General features: G+C 37.4%; 1 long non-coding RNA gene across 1 annotated transcript in view; it reads left to right on the top strand.

Annotated features, from left to right (window-relative positions):
* LOC113468937 overlaps nt 1-22046 on the top strand; it is a 25413-nt gene extending 3367 nt beyond the window's left edge. Inside the window, exons 2-4 of the long non-coding RNA XR_003392514.1 lie at nt 12482-12522; nt 19266-19404; nt 21951-22046. This is a non-coding gene — a long non-coding RNA (uncharacterized LOC113468937). The remainder of the gene's footprint in view (nt 1-12481; nt 12523-19265; nt 19405-21950) is intronic.
* The last annotated feature ends 508 nt before the right edge of the window (nt 22047-22554 follow it).

Raw genomic sequence — 22554 nt, 5'->3', positions numbered from 1 at the left:
TATCATGGGATTGATAATGAATTTTTAAAAGACCTGATTCACACTATTTTGATTTTTGCTGGAGTTGTTTTTATACATATAATTTTATTTTATTATTATTATTTAATGAGAATTTCAATTGAGTCATTTGCAATTCCATGAGGATACCTTCAGTCCATGTCCATGGGTGTTCATGATATCCTTGCTAAGTACTTGGTACGTGTGACGGTGTGATTTAGGTTTATTATCTTGTATACCGAAACGTTAGGTACTTCCTGAGAGGATGTGGTACCTACTTTTATATTTATAATTATAACAGTTGATGGGGATATAAACATATTGTATACAGATTTGAATTATTTCTGCATTGTTTCGCTGATTTTACTATAGTCAGAAAGACACATCCACATACTGCAGTCCTTATTTCACACATACTCGGTCCATTTAGGTATAAGATTTTTTGTGAGTGGAGGTGGAGGTGTTTGGAAGTTGAGGTGATTGTAGGTTGAGGCTAACCTAGCACAAACTAACCTAACCTAACACAACCTGTGCTAGGAATTCAAAGATGACAATACATAACAGCCTATAATAGTAACTGAATTTTGGCACTAAAAACTCACCATCGAAAATTTGACTCGAAGGAAAAATTGTTTAGGTATCTGACAAAAGTCTTTAGATCCTTCTTTTATTTCCCTCGATGTTTTTCTTTCCACCTTTTATCCGAATGCTTCTTTTGTGCCCATTATAGCTTCCCCCCGTTCTTATCCTCTTCTAATGTTTTCTTCATCCTGAATCCTGATGCTCTTTTTACAGAGATATTTTTTATCTTTCGCTTCATTACTTCTCTCACATTTTCCCCTTACATGTTGTCTTCTCGTGTTATATTTTCTTTTCCCTTTATAATTCATTTTTTCGCTTCTGTCATGTTTCGTTATTCCCCCCTCGAGTTTCCAATGTTGTTTCATCCAGTTCTCCTATAGCGCGTTTTTGTTCAGCTTTTCCATTATTTTCTTCTTTATTTCATTTTTCGCGCTTTCTACCATCTCTTTGCATTGTGTTTTTTGAGCTCTATTACAAATGCCTTCAGTTTATTTTGTGTCATGATTTTTTGACGTCACAGATCTCAGTCACATCACAACCTATAGGCCTGTAGGGAACAATCAAATATCCTTTTAACTTTTGTGGAACAGTTGTTCCTACCCAGAAACCATAACAATTTAGATTGTGTTGGTAACGAGGTAACCGACATAATTTTAAATCATAATAAAGACAATGTTGGGTACGCTTATAGTTAGGAGCTTGGCTATTTGCAGGTCTATAACTATGATAGTTACCCAGTAAATTTTGTATGAAGTAAAATGTAAACGGAAACCATATCGTATACTTGTATACAGCAAAACAATAAATAATGCTAGAACAACCAAAACAAAAACATTTGTACCTAGGTACTGTTGTTGTATTTGTTTTTACTGGCCCATGTGAATTTCATACACCCGCTAACACAAAGGATAAAGAGGAAGGGAAAGAAAAGAGGCAAGGTTCAAGTGGAAAAGTATGCTAGAACAACCAAAACAAAAACATTTGTACCTAGGTACTGTTGTTGTATTTGTTTTTACTGGCCCATGTGAATTTCATACACCCGATAACACAAAGGATAAAGAGGAAGGGAAAGAAAAGAGGCAAGGTTCAAGTGGAAAAGTGGTAGGTACATGGAACTAGAACCATTGAAGACTAACATGGTAATATTGGTAATTGGTAATTTGCAATTTGGCGTTCATAATGAAGGATAGGATGAAACTGAATAGGTATATCAACAATACTTAAATAACAGCTCGATAGTTCAAAGAAAAGAAAAAAAATCTTATACCTAAATGGACCGAGTACGTTAATAACGAAACATGACAGAAGCGAAAAAATGAATTATAAAGGGAAAAGAAAATATAACACGAGAAGACAACATGTAAGGGGAAAATGTAAGAGAAGTAATGAAGCGAAAGATAAAAAATAGGTATCTCTGTAAAAAGAGCATCAGGATTCAGGATGAAGAAAACATTAGAAGAGGATAAGAACTTAGGAGCTTGGGACTATTTGCAGGTCTATAACTATGATAGTTACCCAGTAAATTTTGTATGAAGTAAAATGTAAACGGAAACCATATTGTATACTTGTATACAGCAAAACAATAAATAATGCTAGAACAACCGAAACAAAAACATTTGTAGGTACTGTTGTTGCATTTGTTTTTACTGGCCCATGTGAATTTCATACACAGATAACACAAAGGATAAAGAGGAAGGGGAAGAAAAGAGGCAAGGTTGGTTCAAGTGGAAAAGGTGTACATAGAACTAGAACCATTGAAGACTAACATGGTAATGTGCACTTTGGCTTATTTGGCAAATTTTCTTATTCATATTGTACTTTAGAAGGATGAGATGAAACTGAATATACTTAAATATCAGCTCTAAAATTCAATCTTCTACCTAAATGGACTTACGTGTGAAACAAGGACCCAGTATGTGGATTGTGGATGTGTCTTTCTGGCTGTAGTAAAATCAGCGAAACAATGCAAATGTTATTAGTGCAGAAGTAATTCAAATCTGTATACAATATGTTTATATCCCCATCAACTGTTATAATTATAAATATAAAAGTAGGTACCACATCCTCTCAGGAAGTACCTAACGTTTCGGTATACAAGATAATAAACCTAAATCACACCGTCACACGTACCAAGTACTTAGCAAGGATATCATGAACACCCATGGACATGGACTGAAGGTATCCTCATGGAATTGCAAATGACTCAATTGAAATTCTCATTAAATAATAATAATAAAATAAAATTATATGTATAAAAACAACTCCAGCAAAAATCAAAATAGTGTGAATCAGGTCTTTTAAAAATTCATTATCAATCCCATGATATAAAATTATATGTATAAAAACAACTCCAGCAAAAATCAAAATAGTGTGAATCAGGTCTTTTAAAAATTCATTATCAATCCCATGATATCTCTAATTCAACTATAACAAGCGCTGGTCATATCCCATTTTATGTTCAGCAAACTGTGTCAAACAGTATCCAGGAGAATTTTTACACGCCCCTTATCCCTCCTGTCATGCAGGACCTGCATGTCATATTGTATGCCCGCATTGTGTTTCGTTTTGAATTTTGAATATTCAACAAACATCAGTCATCAGGGATGTGTTTGGAATAAAGTTCATTTTTTGAAGTAGAGAGAACTGTGAGTAATATGAAATGTAGTTTTGTTCTCCGAGGTATGATTTGGATCACCTAGAAATATTTTCTCTGCAATTTTCTGACCTAAATCTTGTACCCCAAGTTTTTTCTACAGTCTATAAAAAGATAGATGACAAAGCAAAGAACACTTAAATTAGGCAGACTAAAGTCGTCCTACTTCCAAGACAAGTTTTTCCTTTTCTGTCGCTTCGGGGAAAACGTGGAAGGGAAGGAAAAGTTACGTGAAATTCATCAAAGTGTGAAAATCATTTCCCAGTAGAAGAAATACAGCTTTTGATATGCAAAGCAAACACAAGCATTCAGATTATAAAACACAAAAAAATATGAATAGGTACATCTCTCGAATATCTAAGTCAATAAAAATGTAATATTTATGGATATGTGATATTTTCTTGTATACAGGATGAAAGACACGTTTTCTTTCAGTGTTACACCTAGACAGAGACTAGTAGGTACTGATGATGAAGTACAGGTAATGGGGAATCTCTTGAAAATTTGCCAGAGCTAGTATTGCTTGACGTAGACTGATTAACAATGCAAGTCCAAGACTTTTTTGAGGATCTCAATCTACATTACTAAATAATTAATATCTATTTAGATAGGTATCCGTTGATTCTTGGGAATTATCCTTTGAGTCCTGATAATGGGGAATCTCTTGAAAATTTGCCAGAGCTAGTATTGCTTGACGTAGACTGATTAACAATGCAAGTCCAAGACTTTTTTGAGGATTTCTCGAGGGCTAATAAGAAACCCATAAATCAAATCTTGATAGATTTACCGTGGGATGGAATAAAATTAGTCATATAGAACAGTATCTACTCTTCTACTCGGTCTAAGGTCCAACAGAAGCTATGACTTTGTGGAAAATTAATGCAAAATTCCTATAGGCATTCCACATTCACCTATTGAAGACCATAGTGCACCGTTTGTTGCTGCTGATGATATTAGTGATGTCATTTTGGGAAACCCAAGGACCTATCTATTAGAGGATGGGCTGAGAAACACTAGTAGCAGTGCCATTTACCTTGAATTCAGTTAAGTACCATAGTCTTACTGATATTCAAGCTAAAATTCCATCCCTCATGATGTCACGAATCATTATGCATATTCCTTGCCACCATCCTTTCCTAGGTGTTTTCTGGCAACTCTTGAAGTGTGGTGGAAATCAATACACTAACATTGTTGTTCCTCTGGGAACATCTTTAAAATTAGAATTAAATTTAGAGCCCCCTCCCGAAAAAGCATCATTCTCAATACCTTTATTGTCGAATGTGTGCTCTTCTTTTCTCTCCCCATTTTTGACCCACAGGCACCCTGTAGATATAAACAAACAAAGCCTCCTTCTCCTCCTCCTCCTCCATCTACTCCTCTTTCTTCTCCATTTCCATCTACCCCTCCTTCCTTCTCCTTCTCCTTGTCTTGTGTAGTAGCTTAATTAATATCTATTTAGATAGGTATCCGTTGATTCTTGGGAATTATCCTTTGAGTCCTGGTTAGGTGTTTTCTGGCAACTCTTGAAGTCTGGTGGAAATCAATACACTAACATTGTTGTTCCTCTGGGAACATCTTTAAAATTAGAATTTAGAGCCCCCTCCCGAAAAAGCATCATTCTCAATACCTTTATTGTCGAATGTGTGCTTTTCTCTCCCCATTTTTGACCCAGGCACCCTGTAGATATAAACAAACAAAGTCTCCTTCTCCTCCTCCATCTACTCCTCTTTCTTCTCCATTTCCATCAACCCCTCCTTCCTTCTCCTCCTCCTTGTCTTGTGTAGTAGCTTTCAGTAGGAGAGGACGAATAACGACAGGGAGAAAGAGAGAGAGAGAGAAAAAAAAAGAAGAGAAAGGAAGGTAGGGGTAGAGAGAGAGGGAGGGAGAAAGAGAGAGAGAGAGGGAACACGGAATCACGTTCGCCGGGAAATTCAACAGCGCTAGGGGAGGAAAATCATCAAATATGCTTTTAGAGTATTTCACTATCTCTCTCCATCCTCCTCCTTCTCTCCCCTCTCTCCTCTCTCTCTCTCTCTCTTTCTCTCTCTCTCCTCGAATGTGTGCTCTTCTTTTCTCTCCCCATTTTTGACCCACAGGCACCCTGTAGATATAAACAAACAAAGCCTCCTTCTCCTCCTCCATCTACTCCTCTTTCTTCTCCATTTCCATCAACCCCTCCTTCCTTCTCCTCCTCCTTGTCTTGTGTAGTAGCTCTCAGTAGGAGAGGACGAATAACGACAGGGAGAAAGAGAGAGAGAAAAAAAAGAAGAGAAAGGAAGGTAGGGGGAGAGAGAGAGGGAGGGAGAAAGAGAGAGAGAGAGAGAGAGAGAGGGGCGACAGGGAGAAAGAGAGAGAGAAAAAAAAGAAGAGAAAGGAAGGTAGGGGGAGAGAGAGAGGGAGGGAGAAAGAGAGAGAGAGAGAGGGAACACGGAATCACGTTCGCCGGGAAATTCAACAGCGCTACGGGAGGAAAATCATCAAATATGCTTTTAGAGTATTTCACTATCTCTCTCCATCCTCCTCCTTCTCTCCCCTCTCTCCTCTCTCTCTTTCTCGCTCTGTCTTTCTCTTCAACAAGTGTGCCAGCACTCAACACCCTGGGTAATATATTGTTGTTCAAACGGCATGAAAGAATGAGCATAAAGAGATGGGGGGAGGGAAAAGGGGAAATGAGGGGGGGAGTATGATGATATTAGAGGGAAGAGGGAGAGAAAACGATGATTCTATTATTACGTGTACGTGTGAACAGGAGATAGAGGGAGTGGAGGGAGGAAGGGCGATAGAATAGAGTTCCAATTATCCGTCCTCTGCTGAAGAAGTTTAGCAGTAGGTACCTACCAAGTTTTAGGTTCCTCCAATCCAATGCACCTAATCCATTTTCAAATTGAATAAATGCATAATCGTACACCATAACACGTACCGATGCGATGATTACATCAAAAAGCTTTTTATTATTCGAAATCAGAATTGCAAGGAAATTCCATTTAAATGGGGAGCTCCGAATCACACTCCAATTTCATCAGACAGAAACGGTGCGTTGAGCCTAACAGAAACACTTGCAAGGAAATTCCATTTAAATGGGGAGCTCCGAATCACACTCCAATTTCATCAGACAGAAACGGTGCGTTGAGCCTAACAGAAACAGGCACATATAAAATGGTAAATCTAGCCTTGGAATGGTGAAAGAACATTATTCAAATGAAGGCTTTACAAAAATATCAGAGTGCTCCAACACCACACCTTATTATTCGGAACAAATGTGTTTAATAGGAAATGAAAGGTTGAAGGCTTTACAAAAATATCAGAGTGCTCCAACACCACACCTTATTATTCGGAACAAATGTGTTTAATAGGAAATGAAAGGTTTTTTAATTAGAACAACATTATTAGTGAAACAGATAAACAAACAAGTGAAATTAAGAGTGGAGGGAGGAAGGGCGATAGAATAGAGTTCCAATTGTCAATCCTCTGCTGAAGAAGTGCAAACAAAGAAACAAACAAATGGAATTGAATGGCAGAGTTCCCCATATGGGATGCAAGATGAGTGGAGGGAGGAAGGGCGATAGAATAGAGTTCCAATTGTCAATCCTCTGCTGAAGAAGTGCAAACAAAGAAACAAACAAATGGAATCGAATGACAGAGTTCCCCATATGGGATGCAAGATACATAATATGGAATGAAACTAAACCAAACCAAAGTTGCCCAAATAATTAAACAATCTTAACCTGAAGTAAATTACTTCCCGATTTTGAAAATTTGGACCGATTGCAATACTTTCATTACTAGTATAGCTCCGCTATACTGTAGTAATAGAAAGTAAAAATGTAGTCTAATGACAGAGTCCCCATATGGGAATGCTAGATAAAATGGAATAAAACCAAACCAAAGGTGCCCAACGTAATCAAACAATATTGACCTAAAGTAATTAAATTATTTAATAATTTGAGGCCGCTTCCATAGTAAGTTGGACCTAAAACATAAAAAAAAGTAACAAATGAAAAATCAATCTGTCCTGATGATGTGAAAGAACTGAAAGAAGGTAATGGTGAGAAGGACTACTCGTTCACGCTTCCATAGTAAGTTGGACCTAAAACATAAAAAAAGTAACAAATGAAAATTCAATCTGTCCTGATGATGTGAAAGAACTGAAAGAAGGTAATGGTGAGAAGGACTACTCGTTAGGATGCTAAGGTTTTCAAAATGCTGACTTGCTAAATCCTTCACATCAGCGCTTTCTTCGGAAATTGAGGGCGTTTCTTTTCGATTCTCATTAGCACTCGTCGAATTTCGATGAAGTTATTTTGTGCTGAATTTGCTGTTTTATGATGACTTCAATAGGCCTGACTTGCTAAATCCTTCACATCAGCGCTTTCTTCGGAAATTGAGGGCGTTTCTTTTCGATTCTCATTAACACTCGTCGAATTTCGACGAAGTTATTTTGTGCTGAATTTGCTGTTTTATGATGACTTCAATAGGTCATAAGTGCTTGGTTAAGTGAGTAAGACTTATGAGCTATAGCTCTCAGCAGATCTGGTAGTCCATTTGCTAATCATTGATGAAGGTTTAGTTTGGACTCGGGCCTAAATAAATTTTCAATCCTACATCAGTAGCCCTGGTCTCATATGGAGTCAACCACTCAGGCATCTATTGTGTATTATATTCAAGGGGGTGCCATAGCCTTCTCTGGGCTTTCATTCTCTCCTTTTCTCTCAAATCTCTCTCTCTCTCTCTCTCTCTCTCTCTCTCTCTCTCTCTCTCTCTTGTGAAATTAAAACAAACATACCGGCAGAAGAGAATTAATAGGGTATCTCGGAGATAATGGAGTCAACCACTCAGGCATCTATTGTGTATTATATTCAAGGGGGTGCCATAGCCTTCTCTGGGCTTTCATTCTCTCCTTTTCTCTTTTTTCTCAACTCTCTCTTTCTCTCTCTTCTTTATTTCTCTTTCTCTCTTCCTTTTTGTTGTATCCTTCCCTGCATGATATTTCCTTCCATACATACCTTTATTTTATCGTGTTTCGCTTTTTGTGGATATTTCTTATCATTCCTTTCGCTTCTCTCTCTTCTTTATTTCTCTTTCTCTCTTCCTTTTTGTTGTATCCTTCCCTGCATGATATTTCCTTCCATACATACCTTTATTTTGTCGTGTTTCACTTTTTGTGGATATTTCTTATCATTCCTTTCGTTTGTATCTCTTACTCCCTTGGCTCTTTCTTTCTCCCTCTCTTACCTTTTCCCTCTCTATCTCTTCCTCTCCCTCCCTTTTTCTCTCTCACTCAGCCACTTCACAATATACCCAACGCGTTCCCAACAGCTAATGTAATTGAATAGGATTGCTATCCGCTCTAATACCTTGTTCACTATTACAATGTTCTCACTAATGTGTATGTGTACTACAACATTAGCAAAGTTTTGCTTTCCAAATATTTAATATGATCAACAAGCTTTTTATTTAATTCATTTAGGTTGGTCCCGGGGGCATGGAGTAGGGGGCTATAATTTTTAACTCTCTTTTGTGTTCGGAAGCTCATGCACAGTTTTGTAAACTTTTATCTCGCTCAACAATTGTACTAACAGGTTTGGATATATTGGTGAGCGCTTTAACGGTAAAATCTTTATTCGCTACGACCTGATGGGTATCGACTTTGCTGTGTCTGTTGCGAATATTATGTTGTATACCTACTCGTATCAATAGGAAGAATTCTTGGACAAATTACCCCACTTCACAATATACCCAACGCGTTCCCAACAGCTAATGTAATTGAATAGGATTGCTATCCGCTCTAATACCTTGTTCACTATTACATTGTTCTCACTAATGTGTATGTGTACTACAACATTGGCAAAGTTTTGCTTTCCAAATATTTAATATGATCAACAAGCTTTTTATTTAATTCATTTAGGTTGGTCCCGGACCTACATTTAAAACTCCCGAAGCACTTGAGAAACAATTCCACACAATACAAACATGTAGATGGAGTCATACAGGGTGTTGTAAAAAAATAATATTTGAAATGCAAAATAACAATCGGGCTCAAAATTTTTAAAACAAATTACCTACATCAAGGATCAAAAGTTGAAATGAAATGATTTTCATATTACTCTGTACACTCTGTATGAATGAGTTGATTATTCTTATGTAGGTTCTAGTTCTTAAGTAAGGCCAATTTTGTAAAAACATATTATCATATACACTTACTTACCACCGACAGTTTCCCAGACCACTTTTTAGCAGCAACTGATGAACTCATTATAGCCTACATATACACACACTAGTGAAAGTAAGGGTTTTCCCATTTACAGATTTTTCCAATGACGAACCATTTTTTACGCAGGCTGTTTGGTACCTTCTAAGGGACATTCAATGGAATCATCCTGTATATGGCGGGGTGGATTGTGGAATTGTGGTGCACCGACAGTTTCCCAGACCACTTTTTAGCAGCAACTGATGAACTCATTATAGCCTACATACACACACTAGTGAAAGTAAGGGTTTTCCCATTTACAGATTTCTCCAATGACGAACCATTTTTTACGCAGGCTGTTTGGTACCTTCTAAGGGACATTCAATTAAAATTCAATGGAATCATCCTGTATATGGCGTGGTGGATTGGGGCATTGTGGTGGTATAGTAGAAGCTGGGGAAAATTGATGAGAAAAGAGGAAGGAAGGAAAGTATGATATAGGAGGAAACAGAATGGATGGCAGTGAGGAGATGAAACGGAGTACCAAATATAGATGGAGAAATGGGAATTCCGAAAATAAATCTTCCGCCACGCTTTGCTTATAAATATGTTTTACGCGCGACGTAGGATCCATACTAATGTGTTCCAATACAAAAGGAAAATTCTCTGGGCGAATGTTATTAAGAAAACAAAGGCAGAACATGTCTTTTGTGTGCATATACAAAGTTTGTGTTTAGGCGCTGTGCTCGTCTCCGGTAATTTTGGCAAAGAATTCACGGCACGTCAACACTTTGCCTGTAGACAGCAGCAAACCTCCCTTATCTACATTATCTATTTGCATGCTAACATGAGAACGAATCTGGATATCCACATACACTTGGATATTATTCGATAGAGGCTTCTTACGTCATTGTATAACTGCAAAAGTCTTTAGTGACGGGAATCACTTGGGTATTTCTGACTGTTTTACCACCATGCTTTAGGATAGTTTTAGGCGTCAACACTTTGCCTGTAGACAGCAGCAAACCTCCCTTATCTACATTATCTATTTGCATGCTAACATGAGAACGAATCTGGATATCCATATACACTTGGGTATTATTCGATAGAGGCTTCTTACGTTTGCAGACTTTTGCAGTTACACAATATAACTGCAAAAGTCTTTAGTGACGGGAATCACTTGGATGTTTCTGACTGTTTTACCACCATGCCTTGGGATAGTTTTAGGGTCGTCGTCTGAGCCTTTCTGATTAGGTGGAGGTTTGTTATTATCTGTTTGCTAAAATTTCCTTAAACGCCTTCTAGTGAACTTGCTTTCTTTAGACGGCATTATTTTTCCTTTACCACATATGCTAACCATTAAGTCTCAAGGCATTTGATTGGTCAATTTTGACTTGAGACTGATCTAAGAACGATCATTCTTGTTCATAAATACGAGTGTAAGACTTATGAGCTATAGCTCTCAGCAGATCTGGTAGTCCATTTGCTAATCATTGATGAAGGTTTAGTTTGGACTTGGGCCTAAATAAATTTTCAATCCTATGTAGCCCTGGTCCCACTCAGATGCCACGTCATCCTATGCTTTAAACCCCAGAAAGGGAAAGATTCAAGCATTTCTTATGTTTCTGTTAAATACTTTACTTGGATTTTCTCTGATACTGTTGCAAGGTTTACCATAAATAGCACTCACAAACATGATTTATTTTCACAATTAAACAAAACCAGCAAATCCAGAGAGGTTTTAGCAGAAACAACTTCTCAAATTTTCTCTTCAACTTGGAGAAACTTTAAAATCTTTTCTGTGAAACTTTAAACGTACAATGTGTACGTTCAAGTTCAGAATTACCTACATTTAAAACTCCCGAAGCACTTGAGAAACAATTCCACACAATACAAACATGTAGATGGAGTCATACAGGGTGTTGTAAAAAAAATAATATTTGAAATGCAAAATAACAATCGGGCTCAAAATTTTTAAAACAAATTACCTACATCAAGGATCAAAAGTTGAAATGAAATGATTTTCATATTACTCTGTAAACTCTGTATGAATGAGTTGATTATTCTTATGTAGGTTCTAATTCTTAAGTAAGGCCAATTTTGTAAAAACATATTATCATATACACCTACCTACCACCGACAGTCTCCCAGACCACTTTTTAGCAGCAACTGATGAACTCATTATAGCCTACATACACACACTAGTGAAAGTAAGGGTTTTCCCATTTACAGATTTCTCCAATGACGAACCATTTTTTACGCAGGCTGTTTGGTACCTTCTAAGGGACATTCAATTAAAATTCAATGGAATCATCCTGTATATGGCGTGGTGGATTGGGGCATTGTGGTGGTATAGTAGAAGCTGGGGAAAATTGATGAGAAAAGAGGAAGGAAGGAAAGTATGATATAGGAGGAAACAGAATGGATGGCAGTGAGGAGATGAAACGGAGTACCAAATATAGATGGAGAAATGGGAATTCCGAAAATAAATCTTCCGCCACGCTTTGCTTATAAATATGTTTTACGCGCGACGTAGGATCCATACTAATGTGTTCCAATACAAAAGGAAAATTCTCTGGGCGAATGTTATTAAGAAAACAAAGGCAGAACATGTCTTTTGTGTGCATATACAAAGTTTGTGTTTAGGCGCTGTGCTCGTCTCCGGTAATTTTGGCAAAGAATTCACGGCACGTCAACACTTTGCCTGTAGACAGCAGCAAACCTCCCTTATCTACATTATCTATTTGCATGCTAACATGAGAACGAATCTGGATATCCACATACACTTGGATATTATTCGATAGAGGCTTCTTACGTCATTGTATAACTGCAAAAGTCTTTAGTGACGGGAATCACTTGGATGTTTCTGACTGTTTTACCACCATGCCTTGGGATAGTTTTAGGGTCGTCGTCTGAGCCTTTCTGATTAGGTGGAGGTTTGTTATTATCTGTTTGCTAAAATTTCCTTAAACGCCTTCTAGTGAACTTGCTTTCTTTAGACGGCATTATTTTTCCTTTACCACATATGCTAACCATTATCCTTATTTTCCTTTGTGTTTCAGATTTTGTTCGCTGGATCCTGATGGTTTTCTCAAAGAAGCGAGTGAGTTGTTTTTTCTCTTCTTTCCTTACGAAATAGGTATTTATCAGTTTAGTTGTTTACTGTTCTACTTTGGGTGTATTAAATATTAATGAAAATAGGAAGTGTAGCTCAGAAAAGAACCCTCTCATTATTTTCAGAATGAACGGAACTTACTTAAAATATTGCGAATGAAATAAATTAAATTCTAACATTGACACTAAAGAAGACAGGCTACCAAATGAAATGTCTCATCAAATGATAAAATATAACACAAGATGACAAAATGTTCAGACTTGCTAACCATTATCCTTATTTTCCTTTGTGTTTCAGATTTTGTTCGCTGGATCCTGATGGTTTTCTCAAAGAAGCGAGTGAGTTGTTTTTCTCTTCTTTCCTTACGAAATAGGTATTTATCATTTTAGTTGTTTACTGTTCTACTTTGGGTGTATTAAATTTAAATGAAAATAGGAAGTGTAGCTCAGAAAAGAACCCTCTCATTATTTTCAGAATAAACGGAACTTACTTAAAATATTGCGAATGAAATAAATTAAATTATAACATTGACACTAAAGAAGACAGGCTACCAAATAATCAAATGTCTCATCAAATGATAAAATTACACAAGATGACAAAATGTTCAGACTTAAATGGACCTTCCGGGTTTTCCTCATTGTCATTTTATAAATTGTCAACATTTACTACCCTTTTATTTTCCATCACAACGGCCTTGAAAGTCAAATTAGGTTGTTTATATTTCCCCTCTGGAAAGGAGATCTATTTAGATAACTTTATTACAAACAAGGACACTCTTGACTGTCCTGGCAGAAGGCCAGGCTATATCCTGCATTGGTGGTTGGCGAATGGCGGCATTAGGGTTTCGTGTCCCAGTATATCCCCCAGTGATAACAAGAAGGTAATCAAGCTGATAAGGGATCTTTTATCACGCGGCCTCAGCCCCCAGTGCCGAGGAGTCTATCTCTCTGCACGCAACATGCAAACTCTGTTTCTACTCGATTAACTAATGAGTTTGCTATTGATTTTGCCACGGGTAGTCTCCTTCACTTCGCTGTATACTCCGTGCTTGACTTGTACACTTCGTAGGGTTGTGTGAAAACCTGGGTGTCCTCAATTCGAAACATTTGAAAAGTTTGGAGTTATTTTACTCGTAGGACCATGTGAAGCCCAGTTAGACTTTTTGTCTCGTCAACTCCAATTTGTCTGCTCGGAGATTTGATAGGGTTTCGTGTCCCAGTATATCCCCCAGTGATAACAAGAAGGTAATCAAGCTGATAAGGGATCTTTTATCACGCGGCCTCAGCCCCTAGTGCCGGGGGGCAGAAGGCCAGGCTATATCCTGCATTGGTGGTTGGCGGCAGTGGGGTTTCGTGTCCCAGTATATCCCCCAGTGATAACAAGAAGGTTGGTAATCAAGCTGATAAGGGATCTTTTATCACGCGGCCTCAGCCCCTAGTGCCGGGTAGTCTATCTCTCTGCACGCAACATGCAAACTCTGTTTCTACTCGATTAACTAATGAGTTTGTTATTGATTTTGCCACGGGTAGTCTCCTTCACTTCGCTGTGTATACTCCGTGCTCGACTTGTACACTTCGTAGGGTTGTGTGAAAACCTGGGTGTCCTCAATTCGAAACATTTGAAAAGTTTGGAGTTATTTTATTTACTCGTAGGACCATGTGAAGGCCAGTTAGATTTTTTGTTTCGTCAACTCCAATTTGTCTGCTGGGAGATTTGGACTGATCAGAAAATTTTTCTAGCGATTTACTAGAAACAATATCCATCTATAAGTTCTTATTTGTGAATTTCGAGGGCTAATAAGAAACCCATAAATTAAATCTTGATAGATTTACCGTGGGATGGAATAAAATTAGTCATATAGAACAGTATCTACTCTTCTACTCGGTCCTAGGTCCAACAGAAGCTATGACTTTGTGGAAAATTAATGCAAAATTCCTATAGGCATTCCACATTCACCTATTGAAGACCATATAGTGCACCGTTTGTTGCTGCTGATGATATTAGTGATGTCATTTTGGGAAACCCAAGGACCTACCTATTAGAAGATGGGCTGAAAAACACTAGTAGCAGTGCCATTTACATGCAAATAAGTAATACTTATCTACAGAACTAAAGGGGACAGATGGTACACTTATGAAGAGGTTGAGCTGAGAAGAAAATTTGGTATATATTAGTAACTAGCTCAAATAAGTAATACTTATCTACAGAACTAAAGGGGACAGATGGTACACTTATGAAGAGGTTGAGCTGAGAAGAAAATTTGGTATATGAGTAATTTAAGAGGAAGTAGCCATAAGTCAAATAATAGAGAAATATACGTATTGGAGTAACTCGAACTCTCTCCCTCTCTCTCATAATTTCAGCTTTCTAGGTATTGTGGTTCTAGAGATAGAGCGATCAGTGTGTGAAATGTGAATGGATCTCGTTCTTATAATATAAGATTTAAGAGGAAGTAGCCATAAGTCAAATAATGGAGAAATACGAATTGGAGTAACTCGAACTCTCTCCCTCTCTCTCAACTTTCAACCAAGCTTTATGACCATTCGAATGATTTAATGTGTTTTAACTTTTTGAAAAGATTTGAGCAGTAAAAGAGTGAAATAGGGCAGGCACATTAAAACTTTGAAAAACAAACCCCATGATGTGAAAATAACAATAAAATTTAATTTGGAACCTTTTCTTCTTCTCTAACCATTGATCGCAAAGGTTGAGTTGCTTTGTCCAAAGAGTTAGTTTAGTAGGTATTTGTGTTGCTTTTGGGTTTTGGGCTCCGTCTTGCCTACCATAACTTTTACCTCTCTCAATCGATACTATTTATGACCATTCGAATGATTTAATGTGTTTTAACTTTTTGAAAAGATTTGAGCAGTAAAAGAGTGAAATACGGCAGGCACATTAAAACTTTGAAAAACAAACCCCATGATGTGAAAATAACAATTAATTTGCAACTTTTTCTTCTTCTCTAACCATTGATCGAAAAGGTTGAGTTGCTTTGTCCAAAGAGTTGGTTTAGTAGGTATTTGTGTTGCTTTTGGGTTTTGGGCTCCGTCTTGCCTACCATAACTTTTACCTCTCTCAATCGATAGGTACTGATTCCATAGATAACGATCAGATCATAAAGATGGCCAATCAATGCTTTTCCTGGTTTTGCCGATCTTTGTGATCTCAGTCCATAGTGAATCTGCAGTGGTAATACCGAAGACTAATTTGGATTGATAATACACTAGAATGAAATCAGGAGTTGGCATAAGTCAATTTTTTTTTTTTTTTTTTTTTTAAGTCAAATAATAGAGAAATACGTATTGGAGTAACTCGAACTCTCTCCATCTCTCTCAACTTTCAACCAAGCTTTATGACCATTCGAATGATTTAATGTGTTTTAACTTTTTGAAAAGATTTGAGCTGTAAAAGAGTGGGGCATAGGGCAGGCATATTAAAACTTTGAAAAACAAACCCCATGATGTGAAAATAACAATTTAATTTGGAACCTTTTCTTCTTCTCTAACCATTGATCGAAAAGGTTAAGTTGCTTTGTCCAAAGGGTTAGTTTAGTAGGTATTTGTGTTGCTTTTGGGTTTTTGGCTCCGTCTTGCCCACCATAACTTTTACCTCTCTCAATCGATACTGATTCCATAGATAACGATCAGATCATAAAGATGGCCAATCAATGCTTTTCCTGGTTTTGCCGATCTTTGTGATCTCAGTCCATAGTGAATCTGCAGTGGTAATACCGAAGACTAATTTGGATTGATAATACACTAGAATGAAATCAACACTTGAACACTTGACTGGAAAGCCTTGATATGTTAGCTAGAAATGAGTCATTTAGTAGTCACAGTATGTGAAGCTGAGACTTTTCTATTTTTACAACCTGAATGGAACTGGCCATAATAGAATCTCACATTAGAATAGAAATCACCATTTAGAATAGGTCTCAAACGTATGGAAAATGAAGTGGGGTGAAAATTGCATGGGAACTGAGTGTGTGGGTGTATGGAAATGAAAAACTGTCTTGATGGAGCCTACGGATGAGATCATGTGTGGAAAATATTGCTAGAGTATGTTCAAGGTCATTTAAGACTTTTTCTTTGCTGTACACCAATGAATTACTTGAGAACATTTTCTCCCATTTTCAATCGTGAGTAAAGAACCTGTATGGAAACTGTAATAACTGTATCAGTATCAGTGGATCTGCAAACCAGCGCGGTACACCGACGAGTAAGCCTACGGATGAGATCATGTGTGGAAAATATTGCTAGAGTATGTTCAAGGTCATTTAAGACTTTTTCTTTGCTGTACACCAATGAATTAGGTACTTGAAAACATTTTCTCCCATTTTCAATCGTGAGAAAAGAACCTGTATGGAAACTGTATATAATAACTGTATCAGTATCAGTGGATCTGCAAACCAGCGCGGTACACCGACTAGTAAATCAATCGTGAGAAAAGAACCTGTATGGAAACTGTATATAATAACTGTATCAGTATCAGTGGATCTGCAAACCAGCGCGGTACACCGACGAGTAAAATATAAGAATACATGCTGAAACTGATACGTAAATACGGCAAGTAATATCTGTATTAACTACCCACCAAGTAGAAGAAAAAACACGCTTAACACAATAAGTGCATATCATCTATCAACATCTAATTATATTGCATCTACAATCTACATACAGTATCTATAATAATAGACATGAAGACCCATGTGCTTTATGTTACGAGAAGAAAGTCTGAAATCTTCATGTTCATTTTGAATGATTTTTGAATTGTGGTGAATGCTCTGATCCATTGCAATATCCTTCCACAGCTATGTCTTGGATGTTGTGATTTGGTCTACTATTAATTTTATCCATGAATAAATTGACTGTTTTGTTTACATGAAGACACATGATCTACATCCTACATGAACAATGCGATACGGTGCTAAGTGTAGTAGGAACAAATTCGAACATCAAATATTCTTTAAACATACTAGATGGAAGAATGAAGAAATCCCAAGGATATGGAAATGAAACAAAAACTTGGAACACAACAATACCAGAGATTAGTAATAACCATGAATCAAATATAATAATGCTGGAGAAAAAATAGGTCTAGTACGAACAAATTCGAACATCAAATATTCTTTAAACATACTAGATGGAAGAATGAAGAAATCCCAAGGATATGGAAATGAAACAAAAAACTTTGAACACAACAATACCAGAGATTAGTAATAACCATGAATCAAATATAATAATGCTGGAGAAAAAATAGGTCTAGTAGGTACATAAAAAGAATGAGGAATACGTGCATACAGAACTAGAATATCTCGAAACTGCATTATATCGTCGTGGAGATGGCATAGTTACGTATCGTATGGATCTCCACTGTCTGAAGTACTTAAAACCAATAAGTTCCGAAAATTTTTGAGGAATTTTCGGCCTGCATTTCAAAAATTTGTGAACCTCTTTTGTCAGCAATAAAATTGCTCACATATGCGAAGCGCCAATAAAATTGCTCGCATATGCGCAGCACAACAACGAGAAACTAAAACACTCTCTGTATCTGTATACGTCTTTTTGCCTCCACTGTGACGATGGCAGACTGCACCTTAATAATATGCATCACAAAATGTACATTGTTCTACTTGGAAATAATGCACTTCTTGTTCCAATCAATATGGCTGAGCACGGAAGTGCATTACGTCTCCCTCTGCCTCTGATATGACTACCATTGTTTTGTCTTCTATCTTAATAGTTCTTTCAAAAGTAAAATAACTTTAAAGTGAGTTATTCTGCAGTAAGAAAGTAGCTTCTTGCAGAATGGAATGAATAATTTGGCGAGATACCTCGTTGGGAACTTGGGAGTCTTTGGAACAGCGTATCCTGTTTTGTACATACTACTGATGGCTTGAACACCGTATTTCAGGGCGTGTTCTTTGTCGTTTAATTGTTGTTTTTCTTTCCTCTTAGCTGGTGTTTTCCGCTGAATGGAATGAATAATTTGGCGAGATACCTCGTTGGGAACTTGGGAGTCTTTGGAACAGCGTATCCTGTTTTGTACATACTACTGATGTCTTGAACACCGTATTTCAGGGCGTGTTCTTTGTCAGAATGGAATGAATAATTTGGCGAGATACCTCGTTGGGAACTTGGGAGTCTTTGGAACAGCGTATCCTGTTTTGTACATACTACTGATGGCTTGAACACCGTATTTCAGGGCGTGTTCTTTGTCGTTTAATTGTTGTTTTTCTTTCCTCTTAGCTGGTGTTTTCCGCTTTTTTTTTCGTAGTTTTGCACGACAATATGTGCAATGTACTGATGTGCATACATCCTACAGGTTTCTAGAACGCATTACCAGGATCTATTGTCTGTATCAAATCAATCATAGCATACCCATACACCGTAGTGTCTGAATTATTGGATGGGTAATGAGAGCTGTACTAGGTGCATACATCCTACAGGTTTCTAGAACGCATTACCAGGATCTATTGTCTGTATCAAATCAATCATAGCATACCCATACACCGTAGTGTTTGAATTATTGGATGGGTAATGAGAGCTGTACTAGGTACCTGCATACATCCTACAGGTTTCTAGAACGCATTACCAGGATCTATTGTCTGTATCAAATCAATCATAGCATACCCATACACCGTAGTGTCTGAATTATTGGATGGGTAATGAGAGCTGTACTAGGTACTCCATACATAAAACAATATGTAGTTGATTTTCTTTTTGTTTCAGGGCAGGGTTTCCACTGGCACAAAATAGTGTCTCCTTCTTTACAACTGTATCAGGTAAGTTAAACCTTTACACATAGTCCATAGTTTAATTCGCCCCTGTACAAATACGTCAAACTATTCTGTTAAAGTATTAAAAATAGGTAAAAACATACGAGCATCGGGAAACCCCCCTTTCCTTCTAAAACATGATGATGTGCAGAATTCTTTGAAGATCATCTAGGTATCACTATTCCCTACCCCGTTGATGTGGAGATCCACAAAACAAACATAGGATCATGATGAGAATGATTGTTCTGAGAACTTTTGTAAACACGATTGTTTCCACGTATCTATTGTAAGTCAGCAAATGGACGCGCGTCGCTTCGTGTGACTAGTAAAATTCCATATAAGATCACCAGGAAATGGTTATCATGTCTTCAGTGCCACCCTGTCCAGTAAGAATCATGGACGTACAACAAGCACATCGTACTCAGGTTCTGGGTACTTTGCATTTTATTCATTGTTTCTAAACTTGAGAACAAGTAACTATTCTGAGCCGCTCACCATGAACCAGAACTGCATTCAGACCAAACCTACTTTAACTGATAATTTCCATGTGCTTTATGTTACGAGAAGAAAGTCTGAAATCTTCATGTTCATTTTGAATGATTTTTGAATTGTGGTGAATCCATAGCAATATCCTTCCACAGCTATGTATGTCTTGGATGCTGTGATTTGGTCTACTATTTTATCCATGAATAAATTGACTGTTTTGTTCTTCTGTTGACATAGTCGTCTTTGGTGATTCTTCTTGTCTTCCTCCGGTTTTCTCCCGTGACTTCTCCTACTTTTAATAAGGTAGATGTATTAGCAACTTGGAAGCGGTCCAGGGGAATCTATTCTTCTGTAAAAATTAATCTTTCTGAAAATTAGTTGGAAACTATCACGAAAACAAATCGACTAATTAAAATAAATGTTTTGGGAGCGAAGGTAATTAGTTACGTTCTCCATTATGGAGAACATTAGAGGTAGGTGGGTTTTGTAATGCGAGGTTCGGGGTTCATTGTGCGGTCGAAAGTTTGGAACAAAGTTGGAACCTTGCAAACGGCAGGTTTGCTTTTATCGCCTCGATACAGGAGGGTAGGGGATAGGAAGTTGTTAGAATAATGTTTATCGTTTGGGTATTACAAAGAACAAACTGGGCATTTTAAATACCAAAACAGCCATTCCACCAGGAAAAAAGAGGCCATTTTTGACCAAAAATGTTCCATTAGAAGAGGTAGGTACCGTTTTTTAAAAAAGGCCCATCCTTTCTCTCCTAAAAAAAATCTCCCCAATTTTTTATTTCTTTTTAATACTATCATAGTTGTAGCTAGCATTTTTGCTGGATTTTCTTTCTCTCTCTTTTTTACATTGAAAAAAAATGAGAGCCCAATGCAACGGAGAAATCATATTTATGCGAATTCAATATTGACGATAAAGTACTATGCTTCGGTTAAAATTGCTAGAATTGATCCCACGCCCTCCTGTTCACTAGACGAGCGTGTGGAGTACCTGTTCACTAGACCACTGAGGCTTTTTTACACATTTAAAAAAAAAAAAAAAATGAGAGCCCAATGCAACGGAGAAATCATATTTATGCGAATTCAATGTTGACGACAAAGTCCTATGCTTCGATTAAAATTGCTAGAATTGATCCCACGCCCTCCTGTTCACTAGACGAGCGTGTGGACTACTACACCACAGAGACAGGTAGGAGGGTTAGGTAGCATGCAAAATATAGCCTCACATACTCTCACAGCCTCACACATTAAGCCTATAAAAACCGGACGTGACAGAAAGAGTTGAAAGAGTAGAAATGTAGGAGGAAAGAGGAGGCATATGGGGAGTAACCGATAATCCCGGCTTTTCCATTTACAGTCCAGCCTCAGGTAATTGATTTTCAACGTTTCCGTAAAGTTTGGCCAACTTGACACTCAAAGGTAGGCCTTTAATCTTGAACTCTCACTAGACAAGCGTGCAAAGTTTTAGTTGAATTTAGAAAGTTTTTACCAGGCAAAGAGAGTGATAGAGAGGGATAACGGAATGGAAAGAGAAAAAAAGTTATATAAGGAGATAAATAGATAGAGAAATCTTCCTCTTTATCTCTCTCTCTCTGTCGAGGGCCTGGTTTCCATATAAGTACCTTAGAGAGAGAGAGAGAGAAGAAAAAAATTAACTCAAAAGTTAGTTTTAAAACGGAAAATCGCTTTTTCCTGGTGAACCTTAAGCCAGGAACAGGAGTGAGAGAAGTCTTTACAGGAGGAGAGTAGGGAGAAGATTTTACAGGATAATATGATAGAGCTTTGTACAGGATACACATCCAGGAAACTATTTAATGGATAGAGAAGATGATGATGGAAGAAATCCAATTATCTTCTCTTTCCTTCGTTCCCTCCTCTCTCTTCAATGCACATCAGGACTTGAAGAGATTTTGGCGAGCGAGAGATACAGAAGGAAGGAGAGGAAAGGAAGAAAATTGCAGATTTAGAAGAAGTAAAAGAAGTGGATTGATTTTCTTTTTGTTTCAGGGCAGGGTTTCCACTGGCACAAAATAGTGTCTCCTTCTTTACAACTGTATCAGGTAAGTTAAACCTTCACGTAATCTATAGCTTAATTCGCCCCTGTACAAATACGTCAAACTATTCTGTTAAAGTATTAAAAATAGGTAACCAACCAATAACCATGCTCTATTCTTCTCCATTGTGATGCACAGTACAAAATTTGCTATATCTAATTAAATACACATTTGTCTAATTTACGATCAAGCGTTGAGTGTTTCCTCTAGATTTATAGGACTGTGGTTTGGATGGCCTCATTCTAATTAAATACACATTTGTCTAATTTACGATCAAGCGTTGAGTGTTTCCTCTAGATTTATAGGACTGTGGTTTGGATGGCCTCATACGCTGTAATGGCCGAGATAAAGAGGAATCAATCATGCATGCATGATGCCATGCTACATGCATTTCCGATCATGCTGGAATTAACAACGCGATGCATTCGCAATTGCACTCATTTGCATATAATGTGGAATCCACTGAATATGCTGAATTTGCAGTTTTCGTGAAGCTTTGTTGGATAAAATATACGTTCGGCTTCAGATAGTGTAGTTGTTATCTTCAAAATAATGTACATTGATCAGTAGTTCTGTTTGACAATACGTGACATAATTATGTTTTAGATAGGTACATCAGTTAAACAGTATAGGGAATGGCTGATGATACCGTGAGGTGAAACCCATTCGACAAAAACCCAATTCAGATAGTGTA

The sequence above is a fragment of the Diaphorina citri genome, unplaced genomic scaffold, assembly GCF_000475195.1.
Source record: "Diaphorina citri unplaced genomic scaffold, Diaci psyllid genome assembly version 1.1 scaffold899, whole genome shotgun sequence".
Classification (NCBI taxonomy): domain Eukaryota; kingdom Metazoa; phylum Arthropoda; class Insecta; order Hemiptera; family Psyllidae; genus Diaphorina; species Diaphorina citri.
The sequence above is the reverse complement of the archived record's forward strand: the minus strand, read 5'-3'. Positions and strand labels throughout refer to the sequence as shown.